This window comes from Anomalospiza imberbis, chromosome 4, assembly GCF_031753505.1.
Source record: "Anomalospiza imberbis isolate Cuckoo-Finch-1a 21T00152 chromosome 4, ASM3175350v1, whole genome shotgun sequence".
Lineage (NCBI taxonomy): Eukaryota > Metazoa > Chordata > Aves > Passeriformes > Viduidae > Anomalospiza > Anomalospiza imberbis.
The window spans coordinates 59,712,799-59,739,302 of NC_089684.1; the positions used below are offsets into that span (position 1 = coordinate 59,712,799).

Sequence of the window (26,504 nt, forward strand, 5' to 3'; positions counted from 1 at the left end):
CTTTTTTTCCTTTACCACAGTTACTTCTTTATAAAATTCCTTTTTTCCATAATAAAAGTCTTGAAATAAAAAGCCGGTCACCAAAATGTTGAATGATGCTTTGTTGTGTTATAAAATCATTCTGCAAACCCACAGGCAAAGCTGAGAAAGAAATTTTCTGCTGTTATGCCTGGTAGGAAGAACTTAAGAATGTGCAGGCAGGCAGTAAGTGTTCTGCAGTTCAGCAAATGAATCAGATATAGAAATGGCACAGAACACTCAAAGGCAAATTATGTTGATTTTTTACTTCCCAGTGCCTTGCATCTGTGTCTATGTGTGTGCAAATGATCAAGAGAGAAAGCAAATGAAATCTAATTTCTGAAGAATTATATGTGACAAAAACATTCACAGCCACCCTGCAATCCTCGGTATTCAGAATCACTCCTTAAAAAAGGAAAATCATGACCATATTTTTGTTATCTATGGCTAAACCCTCCTGACTGCAGCAATGTTCCACTCCCATTTTTCCTTCCATTTCAAATAAATTAAGGAACAGAGCACTTTTCACCCCTTCCATTCTCCACCCCTTCATACTGGGTACTACTTTCCTTCTAACCATGTTCAGGTTGTCCAGTTTTGAACAGAGCTGGTCTATTTTCCTCATCATTTGACTCTATCCTTTCTCATAACACTACTTACTCTTTTATGCTCGAAGTCAGAGGCTGAAATTCTTTCTTATAGTTTCTTAAAGGCTTAAGAGAAAATTGTTGCTATTTTGGAAAAGGCAAGACCTACTTTTTCTAGGGAAATTATTCATTTAAGTACGTCTCAAAGGATTAATCAAGAAAAAGAGTTTTTCTAGTCATGAAAATAATCAAAGATTTAATTAGGGCTATACCAACTAAGCAAAGCTAAGCAGTTCATTTTTGGTTGATTTATTTTCTGCAATAGACAATGGAAAAATAATTACATTTTAGGAAATTATGTCTAATGTGAAGATGTCTGAAAACATAATAGTGTTTGCATTATAATCAGTTAATTAGAAGTACTCATGTAGATTATCCTATGTGACAGGATCTGGATCATTGAGACATCTGACTAAACCTATGTCTATAGTGCAACTCAACAATGAAATTACTGGAAGATCTCTTAAAACATTTGTGTACCCAATATAAATACACATGTATGTACTTTTATCATGCATCTGTTGTGAGAACCGAAATCTTATTATGCTAAATTTGGATACATAGAATATCAGACAAGCCAAAAATGGATAAGAAGTATGCCATTTGAGAGGTTCATTTCTCCTATGGGACTTGCTGACTCATGATTTAAATATACAGTGAAAAATTACTTCTGTGAAAGAGTCTAATGGTGTGTATCAAAAAGAAGCAGCTATTAAATTCTAATATTTAAATCTGTGAGAAGAAATAAATATTTGGCTTGAGAAAATGTGAAGAGTTTTTTTCTAATTAAAAATAGAAATTTATTTATCTTTTATTATCAGCAATGTCTGTACACAGAGAATGCCTCACAACATCAATCATTTAAAAATTATCTTGTTGTTATCATCATACACTGGTAAATCAGTATTGACTTCCTGGCTTGTCATCGTGCTTTATCTTTGATAATTGAAGAATTGTTTTATCAGTATAAATCAAATTTATCTATGCTTTGCTATGGATGACTTTAAGTTCATTTACTATGAAACTACCGGTACAAAATAACCCATAATCACCTCTTAACTTCAATATATTGCAAAATATTTCAAACCGATTTCAGAAATGCTTAATGAAAGCGATTAAAGGGACAGAGCTGCCCGTGTGCTGCCTGCAGCTATGACATGACCTATGGATTTTAAAGCAAGGTGCTACCTATATTCAAAAGTTCATTATTAATGTCAGAAATTCATACCCATTTAGCATAATTTGAAACAAGCATTTTAAGCTAACAATCTTTCAGGTTTATTGTAAGTTAAATGCTCTACTCTGTTAAATCTCTGAATTTAACGGGAATTATGAAGAATATATAGCCAGTGTCATACAAGGATACCACTGATAGCTCGTAAGTACATAGGTACCTATATTTCACAAACAGAATCTGGACTGATTGATTGACTGATTACTTCCTGAGTCCACTAAATGATGTTTCATTTTGCTGAAATAAAGGAGACTGTAATTTTTCATTAATTCCTGAAAGTACTAGGAGTGATCCTAAAAATATATCAAAGAAAATTTATGAGAGAAAATGTAATATGGCTATGCCAAAATTCTATATGCTGTAGAGTATTTCACTGCAAAAAAATTCACAGAAATTAAAAAACCCCAACCCTAAAATCACTGCTTCAGTAATTACCTAGCTTGGTCACAGAGCTGATTATCAAGTACTCAACATGTATAGGCCACTGAAGTGGAAACTGCTTGAACTTAATGAGCAGTTATAATAGGCCAGAGTAAAATTGGATTTCTGTTTGGCTTAGAACCATGTAACAGCATCTTTTCTTGCTAATGCTTTTAGTTCCCACTCTCCAGGAAGGCAAACTAAAGTTGGCCTTGAAATAAAGTGAGACAGGTACGACAGCAATGCAAGCTCATTAGGAAAGTGAACTAATTGATGTCACAGAGTTCCATGCTTTTGCAACTGCTTTAAGTATAGCCAGCTATTTTTATTTGTTCATATCCCTGCATTGTCATTAACCATGTTGTCCCTTTTATGCTTCCAATGAGTATCAGTGAACTGGTTCATCATAACCAACCACAGGCTCTGGTGAGCCCTTCCTTGTCACACAGAGAAACATCACCACAAGGTTCCCTTAACAGATCATCTTCAATATCCCCAACAATCAACTTAGAAATACACACAAATATAAGAATCAGATTTTGGTGTTTATGTGAGGCCTAAATTTTTGTTTTCCTTCCTGTCCACTAAAAGTTTTGTGATTACTTAGGGTCAGGGTAAGGAAGTTCAATGAAAAAAAAAATACTTCTGTTTAAAATTTATAGATTAAATTTACTTAATGAAAAATTGGTTTAGCTTGCATAAGAAAGAATGAAAGTCTACCTAGAGAGAAAGAAATTAACAGAATTTTAGGATCTTGAAAAAAATTATAACACTTCTAGAAAGGGGAAATAGTTCCACAAAGGGGATGTGATGTCTTAATGAAGTTCAAAATCATTTTTCTATATATATACACACATATAACTTATCTGTTTGCACACAAACACAGAATATAATTTTTCTTTTATTGTCTGATGCTGCAGCACAAACAAGTATTTAAAGAAAAACTACCCAGCTATGATTTATAGAGTAATTATAATTTTCTAACTGGAGTTTCACAATATGGAAAATAAATAATGGAATTGCATAGAGTTTGAAAGTAAGAAAAATATTTTGAGAGAGAGTATTAGAGACAATTATAAACACAAAGGTATAGTTCATGAGCTAATACTGACCTGTTAATCTAGGAACATTACTGGACATTCATATATGCACTCTATATATGTAATATATATGCACTCTCCATATATGCACTCTCTATCGGTATGTATTGCATTTGCAATAATATCTTTCTGTTATATGGGTTTAGGGGATACTATGAAATCATAGTTTTGGTCTCATATGTAATGTCACAACTAATTTGTTCCTAACTGCATAGTTAGACCATCTTCACAGAAGAAATAAGGACATGTTATTTTAACCATATTTAGTTAATTGTCCCTGCCTTGATTTCTATAAACCCTCAAGGGATATAATGGATCCAAACTCATCATCCCATAGAGCCTTTTCTGATGCCTCTCATAACTCAAATGGTCAAGTGTTTCCCAGACACTGTTGAACATGCCTTTATATATTAATCTCAAGGAGTAAATGATGACTTGGTCTATATAGTGTTTGGACGTTGAAAATCAGATTAGTTATAAGAAGAACAAATTGTGCATGAGTCAAAAATGTACTTAAGACATACCCAGCACAATTAATGCCTTTACTCCTGAAGAAACTCCTGAAATTTGTATACCTCTGTAGTTACAGAGATGCTGCTTTGTAGAAAATGAAATGTAATCTTCAAACATTCATTACATTCATGGCAGCATCTTATCCTTCTATGGTTAAAAAGTCCAGTTTCTTACAGATGTTTAAACTACTTCAGAGTTACTGAGGAGATAAGAACAAAAAACTGGGATATTACTATGTTTACTGATTTTATGGTATCTTATCTCTTAGAAAAATCTAATGAGACAGTTATTTATTTATTTATTACTTATGTAATTGGAAATGAACAGTGAATATTTAAAAAAATAAAGGTCTGTGTTCATCCTCAATTAATAGAACAGTGAAGTTCATGAAAGCCAGGAATATGCATGGGTTTTGTGAATTTGGAGAGGGGAAAGGTACTACTAGTGCACTGGAAAGCAAAAGAATGAGTGTGCCAAACATTAATTAGTACCTTCATGCTCAAAGAGGAAATAAGCCATAAAATAAATTAAATAGTTTGCTACAGCTGTGCCAAGACTTTTGAAGAATTCACAGTACCTATGATATTTGAAAAACACATCCAGTTTTGGCAGAAGATTACTTGGGGCTGCAACGTGGCCTCCAGCTGAGGTTAAGGATGCTTATCCCTTGAAAAGCAAGCTCCACATGACCTGGAGGAACCATGCAGGGCAGACACTTCAATTTCTCCATGTCACATGAGAGATTTCCAGGGGTTTATTATAAAGCAGGTATTCATCTCAGTGGGCTGTGACACACCAACACCCACTGCTCATCACCAGCTCCCCTGCAGCCCACCTGCCTCATGATTAAAGTGTCTGTTTTGATCCCATGGCAGAGGTGCTTCCAGACACATGAAAACCACTCCCATAGGAAAAAGGGAAGCTGGGAAGGACCTGTGGGTCACTGGAGTGACTCATCCAGCTTTGTCCCTTGTCCCTTCTCCAGCACAGTGCAAACCTGACATGGACAACCCATCTGTCTCCTCTGAAGTGTAACAGCCAAGTTATTTTCATGCTGTGTTAGGAAAGAATACCAGAGGGGACATATATTGATAAAGTATTTGCAGCTCCACTAACATAAGTATGTCATCAGAAGTGGCAAACTTACTTATTCCATATTTATTCTGGTTTAAGAGAGTTCAACTCCCAAATACCTGTATTACCTTACAAATACTAATGCATATTAGTGAAAATAACTAAAACTTCCTTCTTATAAAGCCATGATTTCTTCTGCAGATATTCATAGTTATTCCATGTTTACCTTCTCCTTCTCAGATTCTGACATTCAGAGTAGACCATTTGCCACAGGCTCATGAGAGCACAGACCCAGTCCCACCACCTTCATCTGAGGCAAGGAGTGCAGGGTACTCCATTGCTTTAAAGCATTTTTAGTCTAGTGCTGATCACAGTGCTGTCAAAAAAGTGTTTTATTTATAGCAGGCTGCTGATTCTGTCTGAAATTATCCCTATCTCACAAATTATGCTCTGTGACTAGCTTTGTTTTGGCAAAACACTTCTGCATAATTGATAGTGGAATGCAGGAAGGTGCTAACAACTATCAATTTCTAGTGTCAAAAAGCAGCTGAGGCTGAAACATGCTGCTTAACATACTGGCAAGATTATCTGATACATACAGAAAATTTTCTAAAACCCTAACATGCATCAAATAAAGGATATAGTTAGAAATATGATTCCATATTATAACTGGTAGAAGAAATTAAAATTATTGGTAGCTTTGATCTAATGAATGTTTAAATAGGGATATTTCAAACTCAATCTTTCACACACTGAATACTTCTTTAATAGTAGGGGCCTCATCTTTTTCTGTAAAGATAGAGGAAACTTCCTTTTGAATTATTAAATGTCCTTTGAATGCAGCTGAGATTCACAAGTCTGACAGTCTGATGAATCTTGTGACTATGTTGCATTACCACAAGACTAAAGATCCTTGGCTGTTTGATAAAAAATGAATTTCTTTTTCTACAAAGCAGAAGGATAAAATCTGGCAAAAAATTAGATAAATGAGTAATTGTTAATGTTCCCACTTCTTCACATGGATTTTTATTCTGCAGCAATTAGCACCCTCTAACACCTAAGGTATAAACCAGCATTATCTGTGGATTTTGAATTCAAAAAATAATCTACATTAATGACTGTAAATTAACTCATTTAACAGAAAGGCATATGACAAAGGCCCCTAATTTCATAATTTTAACAACTAAAAAATATATTTAAATAGTTAATATCAGACAGTAATTTTCTGACAATTTTTACTGAGAGAATTACTGTTCTTTCCACAATTACAATAATTTAGTGTCAGTGTTGTACATGTAGTTCCCACAATGAAGATAGACTTGCCAGTATGGCGACATACTCCTCAAAATGTTCTGATTAGGAACTAATTTTATATGTGTACTTTCATTGTTTTGAAATAAAATTCTGTTTATTGAGATTAAGAAACTTCTGTGTTTGTGACTGAGACCACATGTAGATCTTTCTGTGATTTTGTAGTAATAGCCAAGCCCCACTCACTATTCAATCTTGCCATCTATGGTAGAAGAGCTTCTCTGGCAGAGGCCTCTGGCCTCACTTCTCCAGTTTATTCAGGGTTTTTTTCTGCAAGGAGATGGAAAAGGGCTTCCAATTTATCTGTTCTTTCATGTAGAATTGCAGCTACTTCTTTTCACTTTATTTTTCACTTGCCAGGTAGAGTCTTTTATTTACACTGAGTGTTCTTTCTTTGTTCATGAGTAAAAAAGTCTCATGTGTCAGAATTAGGTGTGCTTCAAGGGGAAAAGACAATGTTATAGTGGAAAATAAATGGATCAGCAGCCCAGAAATATATAGGAGCTTGCCAATTTTTAATTGGCTGTGAGGACAAAAGTGACAGTTAATTACAGTCCCACTGGAAAAAAAAAAGAGAACAAAAAATAAGAGAAAAGCGTAGACTTAAACAGAGGGAAAATTAAATCAAGAAAGCTAAGTGTTTGAAATGTGGAACTTACTGCCCAGGTTGTTTTTTTATTAAGCATTAGACATATATTTATCAACATGGGATAGAATTTCATGGTATTAATGTCATATTATTCCAAAGCATGTACTCACTAGGAAAGAACAAAACAGCTGAGAAAATACTTGTGTATGTCTTATACCTTTAGAAAGAGTCTATAAATACTGCAGAGAGCTGAGTGAAAGCACCCAACCATTTTACAACCTAGAAACATTGCTGCCATTTTAAGGGGAAACATCAAAATAACTCTGCGAAGGTCAAGTGTCTACATGTTACAGGCACAGAAGAGAAGAACAGAGAAAAGAACAAACCAACCAGTGAACCAACTATTTGGCCTTGTAAAGACCCAAATTTTTTAAACAAGCATGTAAAAACGGAGAAATTTCTTAGCCCACAGGGTGAAATCTTGTTGGGAGGACAGCTGAAGAACTGCGCCTGACGCACTGAGTTTTGATAGCTTTCTTCAGACAAAAAACTTGTATACTCTTGAAGTTCTCTTTATGAGAGTATTCTACTCAGTTTTCAGATTGAAAATTTGCAGGAAACTAAGTTTTTGATGGATGAAAGGGTACAAAGACCTACAAGAACTACTTTTTAATCAGGAAAGTTGAAAAGCACAAGTAGAGGCTGTGATTGGAAGACCAGAGCTCTTACAGCTAAATGCACACCAATATTACATTATATTATATCACATCCAGAAGTAAAACGTTCTTCGCCAAAAGCTCACTGTGCATGGCACGGCCAAGAAACAGCTAGGCTGACATTGTAAGCAACAGAATGATAGAAGAAAGATCCTAATGTAGCCAAGTCAGATGCCTGACATCTGTTACCTGATAGTATTGCAAGGAGGTCCTAATGGCTGCAAAAGTTACTTAAGACTCTGCAAGAATGCAACTTATTGGTCAAATGTCACAGTGATGAGGTCTCTTCAAGCATGCAGAAAGAATGGCATGACAGCCTGGTGAACATGAGCTGGAAGAAAGCAAAAAGAATGAGATATTATTTCACAAGTGAAGACATAACCAGTACGGCAGAGCTTTGTGAGGCAAATCACAGGACTGAATTATTGGTGTGGAACAGTCACTTGTTCAGCAAGCTCCTTCAGTGGAATAAAAAAGACAAATGATGTCCTTAGTTTCAAGAACATATATAAATGGTATAAAATAGAGAAAATTAAAAAATGAGTTTGTGGAAACTCTTGGGGAGTTGGTACAAACCAAAAAAAGGCAAAGAGCAAATGTGCTAAACTGAGCCAGAAAGTGAGGAATACAACTCTTTCTTTTGGCAGAAAGTGTTGGTTTTTGTGAATGAGAAACCTGAAAATCCTAGGAAGGAGATATGATGGGACTTTAAATACTTAGATACCACCTGTTAAAGCTATGATTTGTCTGAACATAACACTGGAAACAAATTGTAATTTCTGAGTGAATAAGTTACTAGGGAGAGGTTATTTTAGTTTTGGTGCTATCTAAGAGGAAAGAATGGATTAACAATGTCTTCTGGTGAATGCAGTCAAACTGATGTTTTAGGAAACTGAGATGCAACAGCTATAGAAATAAAACAGAAACACCCTCCAGTTACACCATCAAACTCAACAGATTTCAGCAAACTCTGGAGGGTGGTTAAAGGTCATTTAGAAAGATGACTGAAGATAAACAGGTGCAAGTATGCTGGCAGTTTATGTAGGAAAGTTACATTAAATGCACAAATTGTACCAAAGAACAGAAAAAGGAGCCCGTTGCACTTGGAAACCTCCAATGACTGGCTGTCAAAAAGTAATCCTACAAAAAAACCCCAAAACCAACAAAACAAAAAATCCAAGGTCATATAACAAAGGAATATAGAGAAAAAGCATATAAAACAGAATGGAAGAATAAAGTGAATTTCAAATTGCAAGAGACAAAATGAATAAAAATAATTTTAAAATACCCAATAAATAAATGAAAAAAAAAAAAAAAAAAAACAAACAGATCAGTGATAGCAGAAAGGGAGAGAAAACAATGAAGAGAAAGGTAAAATGCAATTATCTGATATCCCCTTCATACCAGCCTTCAAAAAATAGTAAATCTTGACAAGCCATTCCAAACCACTTAAGAGAAAAAACTGGATTGCAAGCTGAAATATATAAAGAATATATTATGAATATTTAGGTAAGATGGATGTATTCAAATTGTCTGGTCTCAATTAAATTCACCTTAGAGAAACCAGAAGGTGATTTTTGAATCACTAAAAATTATCTTCATGAGCTTCTGGAGGACAGGGGAGGTCCCAGATGACCAGAGAAGGGCAAATATAGCATTTGTGTCTTGAAAAAAAGAAGAAAGGGAGCTGATGGAATGACAGACCAATCAGCCTAATTTTTATTAATGGAAAAATTCTGCAATAAACTACTCAACTACATTAGAAGTATCCACATAATTTTCAGACTAGATCCCTCTTACTGCAGACTATAATCCTAAAGAGAAAAACAAAGCCATACAAACTAAAAATACCAGAACATGTTTGTTTGTCAAACCGGTACAAAAAAGTGTTACAGGGTAGATGGCCTGTGGCATAGAGAAGGTATGGCAGTTCACAAAACACAAAAGTAAAATATGTGCTTCTGTTATTTATGAGCCAGGATAGATAAACAGGCTCACTATTCTTCAACAGAAAATACATACATGAGAATATGGCAATAATCTATGGAAAGTCACTTTTAAAAATGACCAGGAAAAACGCTGTAATTGCCAAGGAGAGGCAGAAGTTAGAGAATAAAAGGTTTTTTCCCCAGTAATAAACAAAGCTTTATAAATTTATTTAAATTGTCAAAATCTGCATACTCTCTGCAAGACACAAAGGGCCTTGGATGGGCTCACACAATTTTAATGCTTGGACAGAAACCTTTGGAAATTATCTAGCCCAGTCTCTTACTGGAAAAAGAACCAGCATCAAAGATTAATCCAGCTTCACAGTTAGGTCAGGCCACTCAGGGCTTGTCCAGACAAGTTCTGAAAATCTCTCAAAATGAAGATTTCAGTCTCTCTGGGCAACTTATTCCAGCATTTGATCACTCTCAGGGCTAAGAAGTTTTCCTATGATGACACAAAATTTTCCTTGCTGTAGCTTTGGAAGATGCACAAGTTTTGCTCCATCTCTCTCTAACCAGCCCCTAGGTTGTAAAAGTTCCCCTTCAGCTTTCTCTTGTTCAGGCCAATAAAGGCCTCTCAGCTTTCTCAGCTGCAATCCAGCCCCTTAAACACCTGGTTTTTCTCAGCTGAACTTGTTCAAGTTTTCCAACCTCTCTATTGTACTGCAAACCCCAAAGCTGGGCACAGCCATGGGCACCACTCATCCTCTGTTCTCACAGAGCAGGGGGAGCTCCGCTACAGGACAAAGAACCCGAAACACAGGAAAAGCCAAGTTTTTCTCACATTATTCTACCTGACTGCAGGTGCTCTTAAGATGAACTTGTTCCCAACCCCATATTCACTCACAGGCTACAAGGTGGGAAATCACTTCCAATTTTACTGGAAGTTCCCCTGAGGAGACCAACATTACAAATATTCATAAATTCAGCAAATGCATTTTTGAGTGGTGAAGGAAATCACTATGAGTTTAATCACCTTATTGACCCTTGTGTTTCTCTAGACAAGCACAGAAGAAACTGTCTCAGATAAACTGCTGATTCTATTATTTTTTCTTCTTTCTCTTGTTCAGAAAAATAAAAATATCACACAATAAAAAGAGCCTCTCTCTTGTACTGCTTCAGACAAAGCAGTGCAGCAAACATATAGTAATTCCCAGGTCAGCACAAAGAAGTCAAGCAAGACAAGTTCTGCTTGCAAAGTGTGTCCCACAGCAGGTCTGTCGAGTGGCAATAAGCCTTCCTTCAGCTGCCAAAGGACTGGATTTACAGTAACCTTTATACATATATGGTTGAAGCATTAAAGCTCACGGTGCATGACTAAAGGAAAGCCAACTAGTCTCTATTTTTAGACTCTGTTTCAGAGGCTCTGCCTATATTCTTCCATCTACATTTTAAACCATTTTGGTTCTAAAATGCATGACTGCTGGCAGAGGAACAAGCCAAGGTGAAAACATCACTAAATATTAGCCAATACATCTTCACAAGTCATGACCCATGTAAGCACTCTTAATACTGCATGGAAACTAATTGTTTGCAGTTCCTTTGTAAAAGCCAAGGAAAGAAATCTAGAAAAGCCATAAGGATTTGGAACCTTCATGGTCTCAAAACCCCATATTCTAAGACACAATCAAAGCAGTCAGCTTTGTCCTTTCTCCAAAAATGTTCAAGGTGGACAATTCAGCCCAATGATATTTTATAGAGGAACAGAAAATTATTTAAATTCTTTGTGTTCATCCCCTAAGACAGACTGCAGAAGCTGTAACCAGGTTTATATCCAGTTTCTAAGATACATATTCCTCCTCTACCCACAATTTCAGAGCCAACACAGGCCAAGTCCATAACTTAAGAACTTTTGCACTGGGGCAGGGCAAATACACCAATACACCTCCAACTTAGTATCCTGTAGATCCTTGGAGAAGACTAAAAAAGGGTATTTACTTTTAAGGTATCCTTGATGTCTTCAGCCAGGGCTTTCTGAAGTAGAGGTGAATTTCCCACATAGTTGTCTTTTTGGATTTATCTTTCAGGAATTTGTAAAACAGCTTTTTTGAATCCTTCTAATCTTTGTCCAAAATCAGTATCGTTTTGCAAGTTGACTATATGCACTGTGAAAGGTACACCCCTGGCACGTTCTGAATCTGCCACAGGATAACTTCATTCCTCATATCTTAATAATGAGAAACACTGAACCTCTTTATGTCCCTCCATGACACTCACTTTCATAACCTCCTATCTCATTTCCTGCTTTTCCCCTCATTAGTCTTTTTTTTCAAGGCTGAAGAGTCCTGATCTACTTAGACATGTCCTTGTACTAAACCCCTTCCATACCTTTGATCATTCATGCTGTTTTTTTCTGTACCTTTTCTAGCTTTGTTTTGTCCTTTTTGAGGCACTGGAACAGCATACAGGAATCAAGATAAAGGCAATAGTTTCATACAGAGAAATAATGATGTTTGCTTTTTTTCTCTTTTCTTTTCCTAATAATTCTTAATGTCATATTTGCTGTTTTGATAGCTACTCAGCACAGAAGTGACATTTTCAGAGCACAACCTATTATAATTCGCAGATTTCTTTCTCGAGCGATAAAAGCAGGAACATGGCACACCACTGCGGATATAATGGGAGGACTGTGTTTTACATGTTCATTACATTTATGACTACTGACACCTTATAACCCATTCATTCAACACTTTTCTGCCAGTTTTCAGTGTTGCCCTTTTGCCCTAAAGGAAACTTCTCTGTCGCCCACTCCCCCCTTTTCCTAGGATTGTGATAGCAGCAATGAGGATGAGATTTAGATTTAAGGAGGTCACTGGAAAAAGCTCCAGTAGTTATAATCCCTACACATAAAGCTTGGAAACCACTCTAGGTTTTTGGATAATATGAACTATTTTCCCACCATTTGCAATTATGAATCAAAGTATAAAAAGTAGTTATTGGGTATTTTTAATTAAAGGCAAAAATAAATATCTGAAAAGAGAGATAAACAGGTCAATGAAGACCTCCATAAGAATAACTACCTCAGTGACATTTCACAGATTTTTTTTTTAGAGAGTCAGCTATATTTGATGGGCTCTTTACTTCTGTACAGTACTTTAATCAATGTCTAAGTCTAACTGGTAAAAAAGTGCTTTAAAGATCATTTGATTCACTAATTTAACTTGTATGAGGAAGGCCTCTCTGCCTGCTACTCCTGTTAACCCAAACATGCACCTCTCTCTCTAATAATTTCTCCTGCTCACCATGCTTTGAACTGTGATTTGCTTTGATAATCTTTCCCATTTAGTTAATTCCAGCACTTTTGACAATGCTGCATTTCAGTTCTTTGAATATAACGTGCAATGTAAAAAATCCAACAGATTGTCATTTAACAGGAAGCATTAAGATGGTTTTACTGTTCCTCTAGAAAGGACTACCCTGCAGGTCTTTTTAGCCTTTGCTCTCCCATGCTAAATAATATTGCCTAGGTTTAAGAAGATGTATCAATACAATTTCTTTTCATCCTATTGTAAGTACAACATTTTCTGATGATATAGCTTCTTTTAGAATCAAAACAAACAAAAACCCCAGGACTACTTTTCCTGTAGACCCTCTGTAAGGCTTTCAGTTGCTTATACACAGGGAAAAAATCCTTTCAGCAATTTTCCTTATACCTTTATCAAGTTATTTTTCAAGATTTGACTGGAATACTCTAGGATTTTTACAGTTAGGCAAAGTGTGTACATTTTTCTAGTTTCCTTTCTTGGACCTTCTGAATACTGATTTCTCAGTTAGTAATACCTTTGATCTTCAATTTAATGACACCTTTTATTTTCTCACTGAAATCTGTTTTGATATTGTAGTGTGAATTTTCACTGAAACTCTAATTTGATGTTTCAAAATTAAAATTATCCTCATTACATCTGAATGTACTTTACCCTTATGAATGGCTCTTTCAATTTCTTTGTTTGAACTCCTCATTTTAACATAGATGATTTTTTCAAGTTAGGCAGTAATATAATGAATTCTGTTGTTCTTATCAGAATATTGGATCTAATTACATTACAGTGACCTAAAGACTTGGACAGTAGCTTTTTCACAGTAACATTTTGAACTGGATCCTGTTCACTCTTGCAAACCAACAGAAAAATTTCTTAATTTCTTCTCTTTTCCTGAGCAGCTGTTGCTTTCAACGGTTGTTTGTGGATTTAACAAATTTACATTTGAAATCGCATTTAACCTATCTTCAAAGGGGATAATGACATTTTTCCATTATAATTGTATTTTATAAGTGGCATGTTCTAGGATATACTTTTCTGAATAGGTTTCTAAGATTCAAATCATAAATAATTATGTTTATTGCTAAATACTAATAAATACACGGAATTAGTATTTTAAAATTGTTTTTCAATATGTCTCTTATCCTTAAAAAATGGATGGAAGAGGAACCAGGCATAATGAAATAGTAGCAATATTTTTTCCTTTAAATTCAAAACGCCTTTTAAATTCTGACAGTACATATTAATGTTTTCATTTCTTCTGTCTTTTCTTCCTTTGTCCCAGTCTTTTTCTGACTTTTTCAGCCACCATTCTATTGTTAATTCTTTTAGTTACAAGTTTGATTTTCATATTCCCATTAATTAAACCAGGAGTAAAGCAAGACAACTCAGAGGAAGGCCAAAGCACTAAGCAGCCTAGATCCACAGGCAGCTTGTACCAGTAGGGGCAGCTGTACTGACAGAAAAAAGAAAATCTATATTTATAGTATTCTATAAAAATACTTTGTTTGAAAGACACATTCTTTGACAAACATTCTGATCTGATTAACAATGTTTTTTGAGAGACTGCCACTTTCCTGTAAAAAAAAAAAAAAAAGCCACCTAGAGGACAAAACCACATTTTTTTAAGGAACATGGACAACCTGTCTCCTCTTTTATTTCTCCTTCATTAGTGAAAAAGTCATAATTTTATCCAAGTAGGTCATTCTATGATACATTGAGAGTCATGAGATGAAAAATGTCTGTACAAAATTATCACAGACCTTATTCCTATTTGTTGCTTTTAGGACACACAGAAAGGGAAGGTTTGAAAGAGTTTAATGTTAGTAACTTAAGGCATTTTCCATTAAATGCTCCATGAAATAAACTCCTTGGTAAACAAGGAAAGTATTACGTACTGAAAGTTATATAAACATGGTTAAAATGTGGCAAACCAGCATACAATTTTGTTCTAAGTATGATTTGCATGCTTCAAAAACAAGAATCTCAAAAAAAGGTTTCAGAATTGTAAAAATACTGACTCATAGCTGTAATTTTCTCATATTATCCTGTACAATCTTGTTTCAGAATTTTTATATAGGGTGGTGAATGAAGGCATAGTTTTATCCATCACTGGGACTGAGTTATGTATTCAGGGATGGGAGAAGTAGAGGTTCAGATCTCCATTATCCCAAGATTTCAGCCCATGCCATTTTAAGACAAGTCATTTCCACCTCCTGTTACACAAGGGTTAAAAAATTGATGGCAGCAATTGGCAGTTAAATCTCTTTTGCACAGAAAAGTAGTGAATGCACATCCCTCATTCTGGGATGTGGTTCAGGGACTTTTGGAAAAAAGATGCGAAAAGCAGCTCTTCATTCTTGTAAAGGCTTGTGAATTTAAGCCAGGTTTTTTTTCTGAATGTATAAAAGAGAAGCCCTGCTATTCGAACACACATACTCATTCACTGAAAAGGTTAAAACCTTCTCTACATCTGCTTGATTTGATTCAGGTGCTAGTCAAACTAAAAATATACATTAAAAAATTATTTATATCCCAAAATATGTTTATCACAGCAATGAAGACTGGAGATGCAGCTGTAAATGACATGACAGATTTATATAATCTTGGAAGCCTGATCTGTCAGTGCTCACCCGGTATATCCATGACTGATCCTTTGAAAGAACAAAGCACTGTGCTTCCCTAAACTCCAAAAAGCCATAGACCCATATGTCTGTGTGATCCCACAGGTAAAGAAGATAAGAAAGCAAGAAGCTAAAAATAATCAAGTATCATTTTAGTCTAACAAAAATGTTAAAATATCGAGTTGAATAAAATATTTAAAAACTGTGTCCGTAGTCTTATCCACATATCCTCAGGAAAAATGTAAATAATCCCTACAGCAGGCAAAACCAACATAACACATTGAAGTTTAGCTCACAAAGGGTAATAAAGCTCAATTTTTTCACTTCAGAGAACCTTTATGTGTAATGAAAATGTATACTTCTGTTTCATCTCTCAACATGTCTCTGGAGTTATTGAAAATGTAAAATAGTCTAACCTCATTCAAAATAAATAAATAGATCATATGACTTAAATGGTCTCGAGGGATGAATAATAACATCACTGAAGAGTCAACTAGACACTGTGAAAGAGATCAAGTTGCAAATGGGACTTACTCTTTACCCTTAATAATGACTGAAAAAAGAGGAAATATTTATGAAGGAATCTGCTCTTCAGCACACCTTTTCTCTGCAAAAAATACTTGTACTAAACCCAAAAAACCTAAATCAAAACACAATAATGATTTTTTTTAATGAACGGGGTTTTAAAAGTATAGAATCATAGAATGGATTGTGTTAGAAAGGATCTTTAGAGGTCATCTAGTTCAAGCCCCCTGCAATGAGCAGGGAAACATTCAACCTGATCAGATTTTTCAGAGCCCAGTCCAACCTGACCTTGGATGTTTCCAGGGATGAGGCATCTACCACTTCACTGGGCAACATGTTCCAGTGTCTCATATGCCCAACATAAAAAAATTCCTTCCAAGTATCTTGTCTGACTCTGTCTTCTTTCAGGTCAAAACCATTGTGCCTTGTCCTATTGTTACAGGCCCTATTATATTTGCACTTATATATCTATATATGAACGTACACACAGATTACTTCAAATTTGAACAGCCATTTATCTTTTAAAAGGCAAATGAGCTTGAGAAATTAAAAAAAAAAAAAAAAAGGCCAAAACCTAGAAAACAAATTTTAAACACAATTGTCCCAATAGATACAGGAATAAATACAGAATAAAACATTAGGCAAATAATGTCTACAGTTTCAATTTATAGCAGAAATAGAAGAAGGATAGAGAAGAGCAAGGAGCATGACCAAAGGTACGGAATGGGTATCTGCACAAAATGTGACCAAAAAAAAATTAGAGATCAGTAGCTCAGTAGCACTTCCAGCTGTAATACTAGAGGACATGCAATGAAAATAGCAGGTGAAGAAAGAAATATCTTCTTCACAGACTGCACAGTTAAGATGCATTTTTTTAATACAGAATGCTGCAGATTCCAAAAAAATCATCCTAAAATACCCAACTTTAAAAATTAATGTATTAAAAATATATATAAATAACTACAAAATGCAATACCATTATCTCCTGTTTGGGAAATCCTTGAGTTGTAAATTTCTAGTAATCAGAGAACATTCCTAGGACATGTCAATATACACTTATGTATTACATTCTCTAAACGTATTGACCTTTGACAAAGCCAATATAGAATCTAAACTAACTTCACTTCGACCTACAAGAGATTTTTATGTTTTGTATCGCCATTTATATGCCCATAATCCCTCATGAACTCTTCAAAGAGTACAGTAATTTTCATTGCAGATAAAATGACCAAATAAAGCTATACTGCCTAACAAAATTAATTCTTCTTGACAGGAAACTTTGGAACAATCTATAATGTACATTAGTCAAAGTTATGCATGTCTATCATATTTTGCAACCTGCAGTATGCCAATATCATGCAATACTAACACGTGCTACAATTTAATCTCACTCTATAACTTATCTGTATTATTCTTGATAAATAGTTCCCATTTCTATGCACAATATTGATATTCTGCTAACATGACACAGGCTGACAAGAAAGTGGAAAAAAATGGGTAGAGGGCCTTACTATGTCTGGAGGCATTTTTCTATCAGCAACCAAGCAGGCAGCAGAAATAAAGAATCCTCTCGCCTTCCTAGAGCCGCTCAAATGAGCTGTTTATTTGACTAGCAAGTCATGGTGTAGACTGTGAAGCCCAACAAACAAACAAGTTTAACACAGCCTCCCAGATAAGTAGGTCACCTCCTTTCCAAGGAAGCAATGTAAACAAAACCAGAAACCTCCTAAGACACAGACAGATATCTTTGCAACTTGGATAAGATTAGATGCTGAAAGACTGTGGATAACTCAGCCTCTTTCATCAGATATTGACAATATCTTGTATAGTCTACAATTGGATTGCTTTTGCTTGCTTGTAAAAAGAGTTTATGCATTGCATGGTATTGAATAATAAATTATGGTGTGATAATCAACCTTATTTATCTACTTTATGATCGTAAAGAATGTATTTGTTTAACACTTCTTGCTTATGCTGCAGCTCAACTATGCCAACATAGCAAGAAACTGTTCCTTCATCACTGCCTCAGAGAGTTTATTCTCAAGAATCATTCCCTGTGTTAGCTGGATTTTTTAGGAGAACATCATTAGACGCAGTAGTCCTTGTCAAAGTATTACAGTTTCATAATTGCATATTCTTTACAAAATTCCATTCAAATAATTTTCTAAATATTATTTTAATTTATTGTTTACAAAAGGAAAACATTGTGCACTGTAACCTAATGTTTCCTGGATTTAGGCTTTAACCTGCACTATGTGCATCCTCTCCCTGATCATAGTTGAATCTTTTTTTTTGTGACTTTTCCTCTACAATGAGAAGTAGACAAGCTTTTCATGGGTTTTAATCTTTAAAACTATGCATCAGCTTATTGTTACTCATAAACTTAATATGAGACTTATAGAGTTACCACCATCTAGCTACTCTCCCAATTAATCAACTGAATAACAAAATGATGAAATAATAGTGCAAAAAACTGTTTGAGGAATCAGAATTCTCAGCCAGGAATCCTGTAATTATGTCTCAGTTAGGTGTTGTCCAACAGAAAACACAGGAATATGAAGGCTGAAATAATAAATCCATTATTAACATACTGAGCATAAAAAGGAACAGTTACTCACAGTGACTGACTTACATCCATTCAGAAGTGATTCAGGGGTCAGCTATCAGAAGATATCACCACAGTGATTAACAGTGGTAAAACTGCAAATTCAATGTTAGAAACTGTTAGGAAAAGACAAGAAACAGAAGGGCATCACTGGGCTTTTATATACTGCACCCAACTCCTGAATATTCTGCACAGTGATGGTTCTCCAATCTTCAAATATAAAGCAAAAAGAAACTTTAAGAGGAGAGGACAGCAAGGATGGTCATGCATACAGAGTGATTTCTGGAAAAGACATATCCATGCGGAAATGGACCAAACCATAGTACATCCCATGAAAATATGAAGAAGCAATTTTAAAACAAAGGGATGGGACTTTTCCCCCTACCTACTATATAATTAATTGTGGCATTTACTGCCATAGGATGTTATAAGGTCAAAAGTCTATACCAAAGGACCAAAGGGTAAAAAAAATTCATGAAAAGAAAAGTTCTAAAAAATGGCCAAAGAATGGAATAGTGACTGTGACTACTGTTATTAACTGAAAAGTTCTTGAAAGTCTCCTTGATGGAGCTAGAAAGCCATGACAAGGAAAGACCACATTAAATTTACCCTCAGTTTCTCCTATGCTTTTTAAGACTAGTCAGCATATGAATTTCACTGAATACTTAGTAGATTACATGATACAACCATTGTTATGTTTTCATTTCATTATTTTGTAATAATTATACTTTAAACTATTTTTGTCTTTCTCATTACTATATAGTGATATTTGTTCTGAAGGGTTGGCTGAGGTCTTTAGTATATTCTCTTCTTGGCTAGACAGATTTTCCCTTTCCTGATCTAAAAAGCAAGAATCTCGGAAGAGCACTACAGTAAAAATCAGTATTTCTGAAATCCTGTTCTGACCTTCACCCCACATACACTGCATGTCCTCCTTTTCCACTTAGCACTTTTTTCTTACAGTTCTTCTTTCCTTGCAAATCATTCATGCAATAAATTTAAGTGACAACTAGCCTCCATTAGAAGATTAACTCTGTTTAAAAATTATTCCTTGTTAAGAAGTACTATGTCACACTAGAATTAGATGCTTGAATTAACATTGCAAAATTTAGAAACATGGTTACTGTATTATTATCATTTAATGATTTTCATTTTACAGCTTACTTTTTTATAAGAAAGGCATTTCTCCATCTTGTGCTCACAGTGTGCCTACTCACTTAGAACTATACATCTAACTATTGTGGAACAAAAATAGCATAAAAAAAGCTGCTCAGAAATAGAAATTACCATATTCATGACTTTCTAGATAAACTTTTCAGAACACAGTAGAAGATAGAAATTGAACCAGAAAAAAGTTATTGTCAAGTTTCCTTATTAAACAGACAGCTCCATAAAATAGCCAAACTTGTTAAAAAATATAAAGAAACATTCATTTAAAAGCAATGACATAAAATTAAAGATTCATTAGGTCTAAAATGCACTACAACAATCTAGTTCATTAAAGCCAATAAGGGGAAAAAAAAATGTGTATATTAGAAAAGCAAAGTAGACAATGAAAAGCTATTTTCCAAGGACATAACCTAATCATTAAAAGATAATTTAGATACAAGTGTGTTGAAGTAGCAGGGTGTAAAGGAAGCAACTGAGTAATACAGACTACTTGGTTTTTTGAAGCACCACCTTATTGCCCTCCTTCATGTTTCTGTTTGAAAGTGTCTCTATTCTGAGAGCAAAAGAAAAAACATGTCCCAGAGCTATTTCACAGAAGGTTAGCATATATTTCAGACAATGTTATGGCTTAAACATCTATTTAGAGTTTGAGCTACTCAGTTTCTGCACAATGAGGTAGTTGAAAGAACATCCTTGAGCATTCTGATCCCATTTTCTACCATTGTCTGGTCAGTATCTTCCAGAAAACAGAGTGAGAAAGTACATTATTTTAGGTCTGAAACATTTTTAGTAATGAAAAAAATCCAAATAATAAAATCACAAAATACACCTTTGATAAGGGTTACATCAGAGACTTCAAAAACCTTCTTCAACATTATCCTTATTTGAACAGCCTAAATTTCACCATGTAAATCTAAAGCTTGTTTTACCTAATTACAGGTGAGAAACATACTAAAGAGAAAACTTGTTCTCCTTGGGACTATAAGCACTCTTACATACTGGAAACAAAACAACCTTGCTAACAAAAGAAGGGTTCTGCACCACAGCAGTTATTGTGGCACAGGTCCTTATCCGTGGATACAGGAACCTAATTTCTTCACAACATTTGATTTTGGATGCATTTACACCTGCCGAGTTGGAAACTGTTTTTTCTTAGTATCTTAAAAATGAAAACATTTTAGTAATATTTTTTTAAGTTCATTAGGTGTCGTGAATTTTCTGATCAGGTAGACAGATAACTATGAAATAAAGGCTATTTCAGGAGAGTCCGTGCCTATCCTTTAGAAGCAGCCTGATGTATGTGGGAAGCAGATAGTCTTTTTTTTAAGGGCAGTCATTTTTTTCAGGACAAAAGTCTCAGTGAACATTGCTTTACTTATTCATTCTATACTAGCCCTGTTTTTTTTTTGCCATTGAGATAAACACAGAATTAAAAGTTAACTGCAACATATCAGTGTCTCAATTTTTGTATTTTATAAAAAGTGAAACTGATAAACCACCTTTTAAAAGGATGCCAGTCATCTTAGAGAATGATTCAATTCACTGAACATGGTTATTAGTTTAACAACAAAAGCTGATATTCTCTCAAGCTGAATTTATGTACTATCTCTAGAGTATCTTTTCAATTGATTCCTTATCTAGCACATTATACTCTCACTGTACTTGCAGACATACAATATGGAGTGAATCAAGCTTCATAAATACCTTTTAAAAAGTCAGGATTCTAGATGAAAACTGAAGCTCTTAAAAATGGTGGAAATGTTGAATTTTGCAGAATCTTCAAAAACTATTACATCCAAATCTATTTTCTAAACAGACATAGCTCCCTCAGATTTTCAGAATGTATTATTACACGCATTTTTGAGATGTTTCACTGCAATGATGCAGTAAGTGCTCTACCGGGCTTGTGTCCTGTCAAGAATTCACAAGAGTTGAATGCAACTACAGATGCTGTTCTCACAGTGTCACAGTTAAGCCTAGAACTTAAAACACCTTAATTACCTTCCTGTTATCACTGTTTTCCTTGGCAAACGCAGTAATTAGTGAATCATACCTTAAACGAAAGACAAAGTAAACATCAGAATGTCTAAAATCAGGATAATGTAAGGGATTTTTGCAAAACAGCACTGAAAAGATGCTGACAGAATCTAAATCTCTCTCCTTCAGGAATTTGCAGCCATCTGTTCACAATATCTAATTCCTTCCTGTGGAGCCACTTTCACAACTGTCTAGCATCCTGAGATATAAAAGTACTCAGATCTTCCCACGAAATCTTTGCTGTTCACCTGGGAAAAAAGCTATCAAGCAGTAGGGCATGTAACATCAAAGATGTTCTCAACTGAGCATGTTGGGATCCTCAGACTGATGGAGATTTGCCAGCCTTAGGTTGAGAGACCATTACCACTTACCACAAGAGAGCGTGTTTCACAGAAACACAGGTACAGCACCTAATGGGGTATGTATGGGGTACCCTAATGGGCTATTCATTTTTTCTTCTCCTCATCTGGTTCAAGAACACTGTAGTCACCCAAGGAACTGTCCTCAAACCTTCATACATCCTTTCAAAAGATGTCAACCAAAAAGAGGAAAACCTATTTCTTCTATACAGGCATCTGCTCTGAATTGTGTTTCCTGCTCAGAACTGATGTTAGACATCTCTAAATGAACATGCTGGCATTAAAAAGCAATATAACATGTTTAGAGTAGAAAATGTCAATGGATTAGATAATTCTGTGCACCTTGCATGAAATAATACTTTTGGGTCTTGCATTTCCCTGGTTAAAGCCTGGCAAGGGGAGTGCAGGAAACAACTTCTAGTAAAATAAGATGATGTTTACATTCCTCAGAAAGTGAACCTGTCCTCTAATTAGGAAGGGCCAGACTATCTGCCAGTACAGAGCAGATAGAGGGGTTCCCAGGTGAAAAACAAAGCAAGCCTGTAACAGCCGAAATTGGTGAACAGTTACAAAGTACTCAACTAACAGCAAAATTAAACTTCATGCAAGGTCTGAAATAGAATTACCCCTTGTTTTGAGAGATGCAGCAAGTCAGACAAACAAGAGAACAAATACCTAGTTAACTTCAACCACAGTGCAATTTAAGCATAGCTGTTCTGCTATAATCATTTGTAACTATGTTGTCTGCTCATATTTTACTGTCACCTGAAATAGCTCTCCGCGGGTTTAACAAACCTGACTTGTCTCTAAGTGGGATTCTGTGTCACCTTTACAAATACTCCATTCCCAGTACTGTTCTGCAGTGGCTGAAATGTTATCAGAGGGCGGTTTCCCGTGAACTGCAGGTCAGGCAGAGAGCTCCACAGTAGGTGCAGGGCAGGTTGGAGCATTCATGTTATTTTTTGGGGTACTGATATGCGCTAAGATTTCAAGGTATGCACACAAACACCAAGACACTAAAGAAAATGTCAGCAGTGAATAAGAATAGACTAAGAATAAGAATAGATTAAGAATAAAATGTATTTAGTTGATGTGAAATATGTTCTTAGATCATTATGCTGTGAATACTGGTAAAGAACATACTTAACAACTGAGATGCAATATCAGGCAAATATTTACATGACCAGAATGTAAAAGACAAATAAAACCTTGCCGTTGGCTACCTTTGCATTGTTCTAAGCTGTTAGGATGCTCTTCTTGACCTACTGAATTGGAAAGTAAAGATGAGGCTAAGTACAGTTCAAGTTTCCTCATTATCCAACACCTAATTAGCAATGGTGACCTGTTTGCATGGTGAGATGATGGAAGTCTGTTTATCATATAAAGTGAAATTTACCACTAAAATTCTGAAGAAATATATTTAAGTAGCTAGAGAACAGGACTTAATAAAATGCTACATGTATTCACTAATTTATCCTGCTTCATTAATTACAGCTCCATTCAAAAGAGATCTTCTCTATACCTTAAAAATAGCCATCCATATAGTATTATACATTTTGAAATCTATATAAACACATTATATTGGTTCCCTTCAGAAAAGCCACAAAGAATGAGAAGGGCTTTTCTTTCTGGTGTTTTGACTACACTTCAACATTTTCAGACCTAAATATGATAAATAAAAAGCTATGTGCAGAACTAGAAGAGCTATGGTAATAAATTTTTAACTGCATGAAGTTTAATTTTGTATTATGAACTTCACAATAATTCAAACTCTACTGATCTAAAAAAATATTTTAAAAATGGGTCTTTTCTACAGATGAGATTGAGTAGGCTTTTCCCAATAAATATTACACTTTACTGCACAAATAATTAATAATAATAACAATTAATACCATAGCAGGTAAAAAATAATGGGAAAGCCTTATCGTTTGAAGCAAGTTTATTTTAATTCATTGTGTCACAGTTCCTACATATTCTTCTTGGGCTACATCCATGAACCAAACCATGGCCTCTGGTGGGTGAGTGTTGTTCTCCCAGAGGAAACCACAGAATAAGCTAAGTTGGAAGGGACCCACAAGGATCACTGAGTGCAGCTCCTGGCCCTGCACAGGACCATCCCCAAGAGTCACACCATGTGCCCAGGAGTGTTGTCCAAACACATCTTGAACTCTGTCAAGCTTGGTGCTGTAAGACCTAAATGTTGGGAGCCACCTGACAATCATTTCAATGATAGCATCAAAAAGCTGTGAAAGATGCTACGAAGATCTTCTAAAATACAACCACCACAAACCAAAATCTATTTCCACTGAAAGTCCACTGGCAACAGAGTGTCCGAGGTTGTGCATACTCATCTTTACCACATAAAATTGTGGGAACAATGAACCCTGGTGTCTATATTAATATTTATAAATCTAGGGGAGCAAACAACCTTTAGCTAAGATAATGTCAGCAAGGATATGTGATGATTTATTATGTCAGACAGGCACAAGAGACTCACTGCTAAAAGCGAGAGCCTCAGTGGAAAGACACTTAACAGCTGCAATCTCTTGAGTAAAAATCCAGTATAAGAAGCACTGTGACACTTTTATTGGTATCTCACAACTTCCAGATTCAAAAGGAGTAATTTAGTTTAAGCAACAGGTAATGCAAATAATCTTTGTAGTAACTCAGTTGCAAGCCTGGCAAGCTACATAGCATTTCAGCATAAATGCATTCATGCTTTTTTTATATTATTCTTACCAATATCCTTTTTGGTATTCCAAGGTCTTAATTTTAGCTTGTAATCTGAAAGCAAAAGTTGCCCAGTCTTCTGAAAATCAAAGCTGAGTTTTACTTTGTCCTATGAGTGGTATCTGATAGGATATATTCAAAATCTGATATCAATATTCAAAATATTACAAACATAACTGTCCCTAATTGAATTAATGTTATTTCCTTGAATAATTATTTTCTTTCCATATAACTTAAATGACCATTAGTTTCTATGAATCATTAATACCCAAAATTAGCTCAGTTTAACTGCTGTGATTTTAGATTGGTGAAAGACCATCCTAACATTGGTATCAGTCCATTTACTAAACAAGAGCAGAAAAATCAAAACCACCCTCTTTCTTTGGACACTGTGCCTATCATGCAACTAAGAATTAAAAAAGGTGTGGCACAATTAACACTACTTCTTGGTGTACATGGGATTGAAATAATGCCATTTTCATTCCAGTTTTCAAATCTATGTCCTCCAACCTGTAGGAGATCAAAGATCATTGATTGGTGTGGATTTGTACCTGCCTTGGGTACACTGTTTTGTATGTTTCATTCTGGCACTGATCTTCAGTAACAGTTGATAAAATGACTTAAATGAGATCTTCTGGTGCTCCAGTGCTAACCAATTTAGAGGATCTCTGAAGTCTTAGTGTAACCAGGAGAACTGAATCCATTTCATTGTACTTACAAAAAGGAAATTATTCTGCCTCTGGCTCCTTTTTGCAGCCTACAATGTTGTTTGGGTAATTATAGGGAATCAATGCTGCTTTCATATAAACATTTCAGGCTTGATCTAATATCACTGTATCCAGGGGCACTGCAAAAAATCTTGAATGCAAAAACTAAGGGCATATTTAAACTATAAATACCTGCTTGACAAAGAAATAGTGCAAGAAAATATTCATACTGTAGTAGCTAACACCTGTTTCTTTTTTTGCATTGTAGATGAGATCCAACATTAGTCTGTATCTAATCCTGGTACCATTTAATATGTTTGAAATTGCAAATAAAACAGTGCTATCTTAAAACCACATTTAGGATCTTTCTAAAAATAGGAAAGTGCTGGAGGTCACTGTGTAGTGGTGGGAAAACACAGTAGAAGAGCATAAGTAATTTAAAAGGCTACTTGGAGTCTGGTTTTAACATTAAATTTGCTTCGAATCAGTGTTTTTCTTCCACTTCTTTGTATGCATTCCTTAAACTGTGTAAAGGATATTTGAGAAACTGAGTTTGATAAGTAAGTCATAACATTTGAGAAGAAAATTTATTACTACATTTAAATAATTTTTACAAAGCAAAACTAAAAGATCTGTAAGAAAACGGAGTGATGGATGAGGTACAGTGTATATAGCAGTAGACTAACTGAAAGTTAATTACAGAGGTTTCTTTATTCTCTTTCTATACATACTCTTCAATATAGTAGTGGAGCTCCTTGAGGAGTAAAAAATAAGGCAGGATTAATTGTGTCTGGACAACTTCTGCTCAATGTACATGCAAGGTCAGACCTAAACCCATGGCTTGGTGGGCGGGTCTTGTCTTTACCACTGATTTACAGTT

At 35.1% G+C, this 26,504-nt stretch overlaps 1 protein-coding gene across 6 annotated transcripts in view; it reads right to left on the bottom strand.

The window, feature by feature from the left end:
• The window catches only part of KCNIP4 (potassium voltage-gated channel interacting protein 4), a 397,111-nt gene that overhangs the window by 237,881 nt on the left and 132,726 nt on the right, over positions 1 to 26,504 (bottom strand). Inside the window, exon 1 of one of the 6 annotated variants that reach the window (XM_068188788.1) lies at positions 17,528 to 17,552. The exons of the other annotated variants lie outside the window; for them this stretch is intronic. The gene's annotated coding sequence lies outside the window, so the exon portion shown is untranslated. Of the gene's footprint in view, positions 1 to 17,527; positions 17,553 to 26,504 lie in introns of those variants that run through there. 6 annotated transcript variants of the gene reach the window in all.